At 44.8% G+C, this 13464-nt stretch overlaps 1 protein-coding gene across 1 annotated transcript in view; it reads left to right on the top strand.

The window, feature by feature from the left end:
• CAB39 (calcium binding protein 39) overlaps positions 1–13464 on the top strand; it is a 122144-nt gene that overhangs the window by 86695 nt on the left and 21985 nt on the right. The gene's annotated exons all lie outside the window — the stretch shown is intronic.

Genomic DNA, 13464 nt, shown 5'->3' with positions numbered 1-13464 from the left:
AACATCCCATGTCAGAGGATTGAGTTGTTTGATGACTCTATTGAGGCAGCTACAAAGCGCTTGTCTGAGCCTGAGAAATCATTTGCATCCATAGTCAAGCCGAAGCCTTCCACTTCTAAGAGTTATAGGCCTCCTTCATCTTATCAGAGGTGCTATCCTCGGAAGTCAGCACCTTATTCAAGGCTGCCTCCTAAGAAGCAACAGCGGCAACGTAAATCTTAGGCTCCTTCTGCGCCCAAGTCTACTCAGCCTTTTTGACCATCTAACACAGAGCATAACATCAATCTTTCTGCCTCTGTCTTCCCCTCTTCCCATTGGAGGTCGTCTCCACCATTTTTATCAACGATGGGAACTGATTACATCCGACCTCTGGGTCCTCATCATAATCAGGGAGGGTTACTCTCTTCAATTCCTTCAGATTCCATCAGATCTTCCTCCAAGAGAGTGTACTTCCAATTCATCGCAGCTCACCCTTCTTCTTCAGGAAGCTCAAGCTCTGCTTTGGTGCCGGGCCATCGAGGAAGTTCCTCTGGAACAGCAGAGCAAGGGGTTTTACTCCCATTACTTGTTTCGAAGAAGACGGGAGATCTACGACCTATTTTGGACCTCAGAGCTCTCAACAAATTTCTTATCAACTCAGAGCAATTTCCCAATGATTTCAAACCTTTTCAGCATCTTCTTCATGACCAAGTAGTCCTCATTCGTACAGACAATCAAGTAGCCATGTACTATGTCAACAAGCAGGGAGGAACAGGATCTCTTCCTTTGTGCGAAGAAGCGAAGATTTGGAATTGGGTGATTTTTCACAATGTCTTTTTGAAAGCAGTCTACATTCAAGGAGAGAAAAATTTTCTACGGACAAATTGAGCCGTCTTCTACAACCTCATGAATGGACACTCAATTCATCGCCTCTACATCACATTTTTTCTCAGTGGGGAACCCCTCAAATTGATCTCTTTGCGTCTCCCCACAACAACAAGCTGCCTCACTTTTGCTCCAGGATCTACTCTCTTCACCGCCTGGAGGCAGATGCTTTTATCCTGGAATGGACGAACCAATTCCTGTATGCTTTTCCTCCATTCCCTCTAATTCTCAAGACACTCGTCGAACTCAAACAAGAATATGCCACCATGATTCTGATAGCTTCTCGGTGGCCCAGACAACCTTGGTTCTCCCTTCTATTTCAACTCAGCAGCAGGGAGCTACTATTTTGCTTACACAGAGTCAGGGTTCTTTCTGAAGTGAAAGGCTGCTACTTTACCTCAGGCCCAATGTGACAATAGAAAAACCAAAAATAAAAAAATAACCAACAAGATTACATTGTATATTCCAAAGCAAATAACTTTTTATTCTAGTATTGCAGCATTTGTCAAATCAGAAATAAATCAGTTTGGACATATACAATGGAGAGAAAAAAACCTCACACGAACAGTACCAGCATCTGTAAGCATGGCGCAGTTTCTCTAAAGAGACTGCCAGAGCATGGGGGTTTTATACAGAAAGTATCTCTTTCTAGTAAGACCTTCCCCTGGCTATTATGTACAACCCTATTGGATAATCCAAATGCCTATCTAACTCCCTCTCCTAGTCCACGCCTCCATTCTTCTCTGGGGGGGCCTGGACAGGCATAGTGTCTAGAACTTTCTTCTTCTTGAAATTTCCATTCTTCACACGGGTACAGCAGGACCTCAGTGCATTAGCCTGGCATCACGTTATCAGTTCTTCCTGGATGGAGTGTCTCGCTGACTTACATTTTTGTTTCCTTTCAGCCCTGTTCATTGTCTGTCCAGCACTGGTAGTGGCCTTGGGAATACACACTCACATGCCACACATTAGCATCTCATGTCACCTTAATAAATGTTTTCAATAATTTTATAGTCTGTTTAATAGACCTCAGAACCACCACTCCTCCGTCCCACCGAAGTGTAATCACGGGGAGATGCAAGTGGTGCACTCCTCACCGGTCTATTTAATTTAAATTTTATATCATTCCTCCAATTCTTATGCTTAAATTTACTTATCTTAGTAATGGTGAACTATCAGTTCTCATGGTAGACTGGCGGTAAGACCCGACATGTTTCACAATTGTTTCTTTAGGGGTCTGTCAAATGCCGCCACCATCCAACTCTAATCATTTCAGCATCTGAACTGAAATCAGTTTATACAAGCCCGTGACTTTAGCAGCTTCAGCAAAATGTAGGAATAGGTCTCACAACCTGTATAAGTCTCCCATAGGCTCCTATCATCCTTCTCATCTCCTTCACCCCAACCTGCAGTCTCTGCTCCTGACAGCTTGGTACCTTTCAATGTAACTACCAATCTACAGTTCTCTCAATGTGTTCAGGACATTTTAGAGGTTTCCAGGAAGCCTGCCACTAGGCAATGTTACAACCAGAAATGGACTAGGTTTTCTGCTTGGTGTACTCTTCATCGGAAGGAGCCTCAGTCCACCTCTTTGTCTTCAGTTCTGGATTACCTGTTTCATTTATCACAATCAAGCCTCATATCAACCTCTATTAGTGTCCATCTCAGTGCAATTGTTGCTTTCCATCAGCCATTGGAAGGGAAACCTTTATCTGCTCATCCTGTGATTTCCAGATTTATGAAAGGACTTTTCAATGTCAAACCACCTCTCAAACCGCCTCCAGTGGTTTGGGATCTCAATGTGGTTCTTGCTAAATTGATGAAGCCTCCATTTGAACCAATGTCTACGGCTCATCTAAAATAGTTCACTTGGAAAGTGTTTTTTCTCATTGCAGAGTCAGTGAGCTACAAGCTCTAGTAGCAGGCCCAACTTTCACAGTATTCTATCACGACAAGGTGGTCCTTCGTACTCATCCAAAATTCTTACCAAAAGTTGTTTCAGAATTTCATCTCGGTCAATCCATTGTACTTCCAGTATTTTTTCCAAAGCCTCATTCTCACCCAGGAGAAACAGCTCTTCATACTCTGGACTGCAAGCGTGCTTTGGCTTTCTACTTACAAAGGACTAAGCCGCAGAGATCTTCTCCTCAACTTTTTGTCTCCTTCGATCCAAATAAGTTGGGACATCCAGTTTCCAAGAGAATCATCTCCAACTGGTTGGCTGCTTGCATTTCTTTCTGCTATGCTCAGGTTGGACTGCATCTAGAGGGTCGAGTCACAGCCCATAAAGTTAGAGCCATGGTGGCATCTGTAGCTTTCCTTTAGATCTACACCTATTGAAGAAATCTGCAAAGCTGCCACTTGGTCCTCGGTTCATACCTTCACCTCTCATTATTGTTTGGATTCTTTTTCCAGATGGGATGGCCACTTTGGCCAGGCAGTATTACAAAATTTATTCTCCTGAATTGCCAACACTCCCACCATTCCATTCTGGTTAGCTTGGAGGTCACCCATATGTGAGAATATGCTGCCTTCTTGTCCTGGGATAAAGCACAGTTACTTACCGTAACAGATGTTATCCAGGGACAGCAAGCAGATATTCTTACAACCCACCCACCTCCCCTGGCTGACTTCTTAGCTAGCTATCTAAATTGAGGAGACGCGCGCCCTACATTGGGTGGGAAGGCACTCGCGCATGCACGGTGCGGCAGTCACAAACTTTCTAAAAGTTCTTCAAGTCTGCTTGTGAAGCTGTCCACATCGGGGCTTCATGGTTGGCGTCACCCATATGTGAGACTATCTGCCTGCTGTCCCTGGATAACACCTGTTACGGTAAGTAATTGTGCTTTAAGGAGCTATGTACCCAATTTGGGTTATATCGTGAACAACTTCACATACTCCTTCTCACATCACAGGCTAAAACCCCTTCAATTCATTTAATTTTATTTTTATTTTCTTCCATTATTTTCTTTTCTTTTTATTTTATTAAATAATTTTGTTTAAATTATTTAAAAAACCTATTATATGGTCGTGTTCTTTCTTCTACAAGTATATGATACATTTGAACCACATGGTGATATGGTTTAGTATATGATACTTTTGAACCATGTGGTAATTTTTTATGTTGTTGTATACAAGATAATATCAAACATATGTCATAAGAACATAAGAATAGCCCTACTGGGTCAGACCAGTGATCCATCTAGCCCAGGGATCTCAAAGTCCCTCCTTGAGGGCCGCAATCCAGTTGGGTTTTCAGTATTTCCCCAATGAATATGCATTGAAAGCAGTACAAGCATATTCATTGGGGAAATCCTGAAAACATGACTGGATTGCAGCCCTCAAGGAGGGACTTTGAGACCCCTGATCTAGCCCAATATCCTGTTTCTACAGTGGCCAATCCATGTCACAAGTACCTGGCAAAGCCCCAAAAAGTAGTAACATTCCATGCTACCGATCCCAGGGCAGACATTTGCTTCCCCCTTGTCTGTCTCAATAGCAGGCTATGAACTTTTCTTCCAGAAACTTGCCCAAACCTTTTTTAAAACCAGCTATGTTGACAGCTGTTACTATATTCTCTGGCAGCTTGTTCCAGATCTTACTGTATATACTCGATATAAAATGGGATTTTTGGACCACAAAATTGGCCCAAAAATGGGAGTCCCGGTTTATATTCGAGCCAACAATACAATCCCTTCCAAAATTATTGCCGGCTACCGCCGCTAGGCTCTGCACCATGCCCCCCTCTCTGCCCTAGCCTCATACCTCTATTGCCGATCCCTGGTGGAAGTATAGCAGGCAGGAGCAAACGTTCCGAGTTCCTGTCCCGCTGCTAACTGGCTGCCACGAGTTTATTCGGCCACTGAGCAACACGAGCAGGCGCACGATTTGGCGCTGCTACTCGATGCTGAGCGGCTTTCTTACATGCTCCCACAAGAGAATTTGCAGAAACCTGTAAGGAAGCTGCTCAGCACCGAGCAGCAGTGCCAAATCATGCGCCTGCTCGTGTTGCTCAGCGGCCGAAGAAACTCGCGGCAGCCAGTTAGCAGCGGGGCAGGAACTTGGAAAGTTTGCTCCTGCCTGCTGCACTTCCACCAGGGATCGGCAGTAGAGGTATGAGGCTAGGAGAGGGAGGGGCAGGATGTAGAGCCTAGGAGGGAGTAAGGGTGCAGGGTATGATGGGGGAGGGAAGGAAGGAAAGGGGCTTGGTGCAATGTTTGACAGGGGAGGGAGGGAAGGGTGCTGGGTGCAGTGCCTGATAGGGGAGGGAGGAAGACAAGGAGGGAAGGGTGCTGGGTACAGAGTCTGACAGGGAACGAAGGGAAGGAAGGAAGGGGGCTGGAAGGAAGGAAGGGGGCTGGGTGCAATGCCTGTCAGGGGAGAGAGGGAAGGGTGCTTTGCCTGATAGGGCAGGGCACTTGAATGTTAAGCCACCCGACTTATATTCAAGTCAATCATTTTTCCTCCCTTTTTTGGGGAAAAGGGGGTCTTGACTTTTATATTTGGATCAACTTATATTCGAGTATATACGGTAACTATTCTCTGAGTGAAAAAATATTTCCTCCTTGGTTTTAAAAGTATTTCCTTGTAACTTCGAGTGTCCCCTAGTCTGTGTAATTTTTGATGAAGTAAAAAATAGATTTACCCATTCTATACCACTCAGGATTTTGTACACTTCAGTCATATCTCCCCTTAGTTATCTCTTTTCCAAGCTGAAGAGCCCTAACCTCTTTAGCCTTTCCTCATACAAGAGGAGTTCCATCCCTTTTATCATCTAGGTTGCTCTTCTTTGAACCTTTTCTAATTCCGCTATGTCTTTTTTAAGATACGATAACCAGAATTGAACACAGTACTCAAAGTGAGGTCGCACCATGGAGTAATACAGAGGCAATACAGAGGCATAATAATATTCTTAGTCTTATTTACCATCTTTTTTTCTAATAATTCCTAGCATTTTGTTTGCTTTTTTGGCTTGGCTGCCACTACACATTGGGCGGAAGATTCAGTGTATTGTCTATGATGATACATTGGGCACTGACCTCTAAGGTGGACCCTATCACCTGGTAACTATGATTTGGTTTATTCTTCCCAATGTGCATCACTTTGCATTTGTCCACATTAAATTTCATTTGCCATTTAGATGCCCATCTTCCAAATTCCTAAGATCTTCCTGCAGTTTTTCACATTCTGCATGTGTTTTAGCAACTTTGAACAGTTTAGTGTCATCTGCAAATGTAATCATCTCACTCTTCGTTCCAATTTCCAGATCATTTATAAATATGCTAAATAGTACTGGTCCCAGGACAGATCCCTGTCACTCCACTATTTACCCTCCTCCATTGAGAAAAATAGCCATTTAATTCTACCCTCTGTTTTCGGTCCAGTAACTAATTCCTAATCCACAACAAAATATTGCCTCTTATTCCATGACTTTAATTTTCTGAGGAACTTCGTTAAAAAGCTTAATCTTGATACACTACGTCAACTGGCTTTCTTTTATCCTCATTTTTGTTCACACCTTCAAAGAAATGCAACAAATTGGTGAGGCAAGACCTCCCATAGCTAAACTCATGCTGACTTTTCCATTAAACCATGTTTGTCTACATGTTCCATAATTTTATTTTTAATAATTGTTTAAACTATTTTTCTGGTCACTGATGTCTATAATTTCCCGACCCGTCTTTAATTTCCTGGATCACCCCTGGAATCCTTTTTAAAAAATCAGCGTAACATTAGCCACCCTCCAATCTTCAGGTACTACAGACGATCTTAGCGATAGGTTACAGATCTCTTCTTTCCCTTCCTCTCCATTGGCACCATCTCTTCCCATTATTCCCCCCTCCCCTCCATGGGCAGGAGGAGGAACAGGCTATAGAGCTGGGCAGGGAGGAAGGGGGGCTGGGTGCAGAGCCTGGCAGGGCACTTTAATATTGACGTTCGGGGTTTCCTACGGGACTGAGGGAAAGAGGCATTGAGCTTTGGGCATGATATGCAAAGCTTTTGATAGCCCAAGTAGGGAATTTGCTGCAGGGGGCATTGATTGAAAGAACTGAAAGTGAAAACAGGAAGACGGAGAGCGACAGTTGAAGCTTGGGTGATTTGTATAATGATCTTCTAGGCTATAGGTCAGTGGTCTCAAACTCGCGGCCCGGGGGCCACATGCGGCCCACCAGGTACTATTTTGAGGCCCTCGGTATGTTTATCATACTCACAAAAGTAAAATAAAACAGTTTCTTGATCATATGTCTCTTTACCTATAAATGACAATATTATTATTAAGACTTGGCCAAAAGGAAAGATTTATAAACTATAAAAAGTTCTACCGCATGCAAAATTGTCATTTCTTTAATAAGACATTAACTATTTTTTCTGTGGCCCTCCAAGTACCTACAAATCCAAAATGTGGCCCTGCATAGGGTTTGAGTTTGAGACCACTGCTATAGGTGAATTTACAATAAGATATCTCAAATTAGATCAGAGAGCTGATTGCTCTCAAAATACTATTTATGTATCTGCTATAGAGATCTCCTGAAAATTTAAACTGTGTGTTTACTGTTAAATTTATTTGAAAATCTGGGTTTGTGGGACTAAGAACCAGATTACTCCAGTTTCTATTATTTTCAATGGGAAAAATTGTCTTGGAACTCGAACGTTTTAGAACTCGAACGGGGTTCTGGAACGGATTAAGTTCAGATCCCAAGGTATCACTGTATATGGTAATCGCTATTTTTTATGCATTGCGAAGCGATGTTAGGGCAAGGGACCACATGGGACGTTCCGAAGAGTCAAACTGTTCCGTAACTATGAAACTCATATCCGAATGCCAGGGAAAGGTCGCAGATTGCAAGCGTACACTGCACAACCATGGAGAAGAAGTAGCAGAAGTGGAAGGAGCAGGCTGCACCTCCAGGCTTAATTCCTATAAATATTCAGCAAACAGATCAGGCAGCCCGCAAATTTAAACAATCGTACTAAAAGGTGGATCATCACCAGGAATCAGAGCCCCTAAGGCAGGGATGCACAACTTTGGCCCTCGCCAGGCCAGGTTTTCAGGCTTTCCCCAATGACTATGCATGAGATCAATATACATACAATGGAAGCAGTGCAGGCAAATAGATTTCATGCAAATTCACTGGGGAAATCCTGAAAACTTGACTGGATTCGGCCTTCGAGGACTGGAGTTGTGCACCCCTGCACTAAGGGATCTACGGAACCAGCATCAACTCCAGATCCCCCAATCCAAGCAGTGCAGCACTGTAAAATAAATGATCAGCGAGGTCTGGATCTACCATTGGAGCCCCCTGAACAGGCTGTAACGAAGGAACAGCTGGATCGGGTAGAAACGCTGATATCCCCAAGGACACACTGCCGTCCAGAGAAGTTGCAGGGAGAATAGAAGAACATCCAGCAGCCTGACCCTTGGATTGAAACTTGGACCACAAAAATCTTATGAACTCTGAGAAGGTATCTGGCCCCTGGGGCATAGAGTCACCCATAGATGACTTATACTTGCGCTTCTTAGGCTGCGGGGAGGGTCTGTCTAGCGGCTGGCTGACTCACATTACCCCTCTTCTAAAGTCACTTCATTGGCTTCCCATCCATTTCTGAATACAATTCAAACTCCTCTTACTGACCTACAAATGCATTCTCTCAGCTGCCCCTCATTCTCTCTTCACTTATCTCCCCTTGTGTCTGTCTTCCTCTTCCCCAACAAGCTCAGCTCAGCTGGTAAGTCCCTCCTACATGTGCCCTTCTCCTCCTCTACCAACTCCAGACTTCAACCCTTCAGTCTTGCTGCACCTTGTTCCTGGAGCAAACTGCCCAAATCCCTATGGCGGGCTCCGTTTTTGGCAGTGTTCAAGCCCAAGTTAAAAGCCCACTTCTTTGAGACTGCTGTCAACTCCTAACTCTTCTCACCCTATATGTAATGTCTATCTGTCCAAGTTAAATTGTAAGCTTTTCCGAGCAGGGACAGTCTATTTATAATGTGAAAATGTAAAGCGCTGGAGGGAGAGAAGATCGGCTGGTGACATGTCTCCCAGGGGCAAGAACGAAGGACATCACCGACAGAATCGAGAGGATCCTGGAAGGAGCTGAGACGGAAGAGACAGCAGTGATCATCCACGTAGGAACAAATGATGTCAACAGAAGAAATTACAGCAGGACTACACTAACCGAGCAGTTCAAGATCCTGGGAAAGAAACTGAAGCTGAGGACACAGAAGATAGCATTCTCAGAGATCCTGCCAGTACCGAGGGCTGATGCGAAGAGGCAGATTGAGCTACAAGCAATAAACGCATGGCTGAGGAGATGGTATGAAGAGGAAGGCTTCCACTTTGTGAAGAACTGGACGACTTTTGGGGGGAAGAACAAGCTCTACAGGAGGGACGGACTGCACCTGAGCGCAGCAGGAACAAGACTGCTGGCGAACAACGTCAAGAGAGAAATAGAGAAGGCTTTAAACTGAGAAGAAGGGGAAAGCCGACAGTCGACCTGACATCGTCGCTTCGGACAAGAGTATCCACTGAAGATACTGAGAGGGAAAAATGCTGGGAAGAAACAAATGATAAACTACAGGGGTCCAAGTGTCAAGTGGAACTAGAGACCAATAAGGGGAGCAAACCGTGGGAGATAGAGAAACAGATGGAAACGAGGAAACAGGCTAAGGACAAAGAAGATGCACCGCAGGATGAGGAAGAACAAAACGAAATTCAGGGGCTGACAGCCCTTGAGGAGGACGGCAAGAAGAACAATTCACAAGGAAGAACAGCAGGGAAGAGAAAAAATCAGAACTTAAACTGCTTATACGCAAACGCAAGGAACCTAAGGACCAAAATGGGAGAACTGGAAGTCATGGCCAAAAACGAGGACCTAGACATTATTGGAATCACTGAAACATGGTGGACTGAGGACAACAAATGGGACGTAGTACTGCCAGGGTACAAACTCTACAGGAGAGACAGGACTTACAAGAAGGGTGGAGGAATAGCACTGTACATAAAGGACACCATTCAGTCGACCAGAATGGATACGGCAGCAAGGGCGGAAGGACTGGAATCATTATGGGTTAAATTACCAAGAGGAAATGGAGCTGACATAAAATTGGGACTGTACTATCGCCCTCCTTGACAAATGGAAGCGAACGACAAAGAGCTGGAAGCAGAATTGAGGCGGGAATGCAAAAGCGGAAGGGTGATAGTGATGGGGGATTTCAACTACCCCGGGATAGGCTGGAGCCTTGGAAACTCAAACTGCGCGAGGGAAACAGAATTCCTGGAGGCTGTGAGAGACTGCTTCATGGAACTGCTTGTCAAGGAATCAACGCGAGGGGATGCCACTCTCGACCTAATCCTCAATGGGCTAGGGGGACCTGCAAAGGAAGTGGTGGTAGGAGGACCACTGGGAAACAGCGACCACGACATGATCCGGTACAAATTAGAGATAGGAACATCCAAAGTGAAGAGAACCACAGCAACGGCGTTCAATTTCAAGAAAGGGAACTACGATGCTATGAGAGCAATGGTGAGAAAGAAACTAAAAAAAGGCTCAATACGAATGGAGACCGTAGAGAAAGCTTGGTCCCTATTCAAAGACACGGTGCAAGAAGCACAAAACCTGTACATCCCCAGGTTTAGGAAAGGATGCAAAAAAAATCAAACAAAGGACCTGGTATGGATAACAAATGAAGAGAAGAAGGCGATAGGTGACAAGAAGAAATCTTTCCGAAAATGGAAAAAGGACCAAACCGAGGAAAACCAGAAGGAACATAAAACATACTAGAAAAACTGTCACCGAGTGGTTAGGAAAGCAAAAAGAGAATACGAAGAGACGCTGGCTGGGGAAGCAAAAAACTTCAAAACGTTCTTCAGATACGTTAATGGGAGGCAACCGGCGAGGGAGGAAGTAGGACCGTTGGATGATGGAGACAGAAAGGGAGTGGTAAAGGAGGAAAAAGAGGTAGCTGACAGGTTGAACAAATTCTTCTCGTCGGTCTTCACAAGCGAGGACACATCCTATATACCAGAACCCGAAGAGATCATAAGTGGAGATCGAGAAGAAAAACTGGCGCATATAGAGATAAGCCATGAGGATGTCCTCCAGCAGATAGATAGACTGAAAAGCGACAAATCGCCGGGCCTGGATGGAATCCACCCAAGGGTTCTAAAAGAGCTAAGAAACGAAATAACGGAAACACTCCGACAAATTTGTGACCTATCCTTGAAAACGGGGGAGATCCCAGAGGACTGGAAAATAGCTAACGTCACACCTATTTTTAAAAAGGGATCAAGGGGTGACCCCGGGAACTACAGGCCGGTAAGCTTGACTTCAGTTCCGGGCAAGATGATGGAAGCACTGATAAAGGACAGCATCTGTGAGCACATAGAAACAAACGGACAACTGAAAGAGAGCCAACATGGCTTCTGCAGGGGAAGGTCGTGCCAAACAAACTTACTGCACTTCTTTGAAGGAATAAACAGCAAGATGGACAAAGGGGAACCCATAGACATCATTTACCTCGACTTCCAAAAAGCCTTTGACAAGGTACCCCATGAGCGACTACTTAGGAAACTGCAAAACCACGGGGTGGAAGGGGATATATACAGATGGATTAAACACTGGTTGGCAGGCAGAAAACAAAGGGTTGGGATGAAGGGACAATACTCGGACTGGCGGAGGGTCACGAGCAGTGTTCCACAGGGGTCAGTGCTCGGACCGCTGCTGTTCAATGTGTTTATAAACGACCTGGAAACGGGGACGAAGTGTGAAGTTATAAAATTTGCAGATGACACCAAACTCTGCAGCAGGGTTAGGACCGCAGAGGAATGCGAAGACCTACAAAGGGACCTAAACAAACTGGAAGAGTGGGCAAACAAATGGCAAATGCGATTTAATACAGAGAAATGCAAGGTCATGCATATAGGGAAAAAGAACCCGATGTTCAGCTACAAAATGGGGGGATCGGTGCTAGGGGAAAGCAACCTTGAAAAGGACTTGGGTGTGCTAGTGGATACAACAATGAAATCAACGGCACAATGTGCAGCAGCCTCAAAGAAAGCAAATAGAATGTTGGGTATTATTAAGAAGGGTATCACAACCAGGACGAAGGAAGTCATCATGCTGCTGTATCGAGCGATGGTGCGCCCGCACCTGGAGTACTGTGTCCAGTATTGGTCGCCATACCTCAAGAAGGACATGGCGATGCTTGAGAGGGTCCAGAGAAGAGCGACGAAAATGATAAAAGGCATGGAAAGCCTTTCATATGCAGACAGGTTAGAAAGGCTGGGGCTCTTCTCCCTGGAAAAGCGGAGACTCAGAGGAGACATGATAGTGACTTTCAAGATCATGAGAGGTATCGAGAAGGTAGACAGAGATAGATTCTTCAGACTAATGGGGACCACAAGTACAAGGGGGCACTCGGAGAAGCTGAAAGGGGACAGGTTTAGAACCAATGCTAGGAAGTTCTTTTTCACTCAGAGGGTGGTGGACACATGGAACGCACTGCCGGAGGCTGTGATAGGACAGAGTACACTACAGGGTTTTAAAGAAGGATTAGATAAATTCCTGAAAGATAGGGGGATTGAGGGATACAGATAGAGGTAGAGATGGGATATAGAGAGAGTATAGATAGAGACCAAGGGGATTTAAGGGTTCAGACAATGATCACCGTACAGGTCATGGGCCTGGTGGGCCGCCGCGGGTGCAGACTGCTGGGCGCGATGGACCTCTGGTCTGACTCAGCGGAGGCAACTTCTTATGTTCTTATGTTCTTCTTATGTGTATGCCCTTCATCGCTATAGAAGCGATAAATTGTTGTTTTAGCAGTAGTATTACTTTACATGAAGAGTTAAAAACATAAGATTTGCTGCTGCTGGGTCAGACCAGTGGTCCATCGTGCCCTGCAGTCCACTCACGCGGCAGCCCTTAGGTCAAAGACCAGTGCCCTATTTAAGACTAGCATTACCTGTGTATGTTCTGTTCCAGCAGGAACTTATCCAACCTTTTCTTGAATCCCTGAAGGGTGCTTTCCCCTATAACAGCCTCTGGAAGAGCGTTCCAGATTTCTACCACTCTCTGGGTGAAGAAGAACTTCCTTACATTTGTATGAAATCTATTCCCTTTTAACTTTAGCGAGCACCCTCTGGTTCTTTTCACCTCGGAGAGGGTGAACAATCTTTCTTTCTCTACTAAGTCAATTCCATTCAATATCTTGAGTGTTTTGATCATGTCCCCTCTTGGGCTCCTCTTTTCAAGGGAGAAGAGGCCCAGTTTCTCTAGCCTCTCATTGTACAGTAATTCCTCCAGTCCCTTAACCATTTTTGTCGCTCTTCTTTGGACCATTTCGAGTAGTACTATGTCCTTTTTCATGTATGGTGACCAGTGTTGTATGCTGTATTCCATGTGGGGACGTACCATGGCCCAGCACAACGGCATGATAACCTACCATTTTGTTTGCCCTTTTCGTCGCCGCATTGTGCGAACAGTTTCATTGACTTGTCTACAAGTACTCCCAAGTCTCTTTCCTGGGGGCTCTCTCCTTTTTGAATATTTCATCCACATTTGGCAGGTAGATCACGATGTATTTCAATCCTTTTTTTCTTC

Source organism: Geotrypetes seraphini, chromosome 9 (genome assembly GCF_902459505.1).
Source record: "Geotrypetes seraphini chromosome 9, aGeoSer1.1, whole genome shotgun sequence".
NCBI classification, from domain to species: Eukaryota; Metazoa; Chordata; class Amphibia; order Gymnophiona; family Dermophiidae; genus Geotrypetes; species Geotrypetes seraphini.
This window is presented reverse-complemented; position numbering and strand designations above follow the sequence as displayed.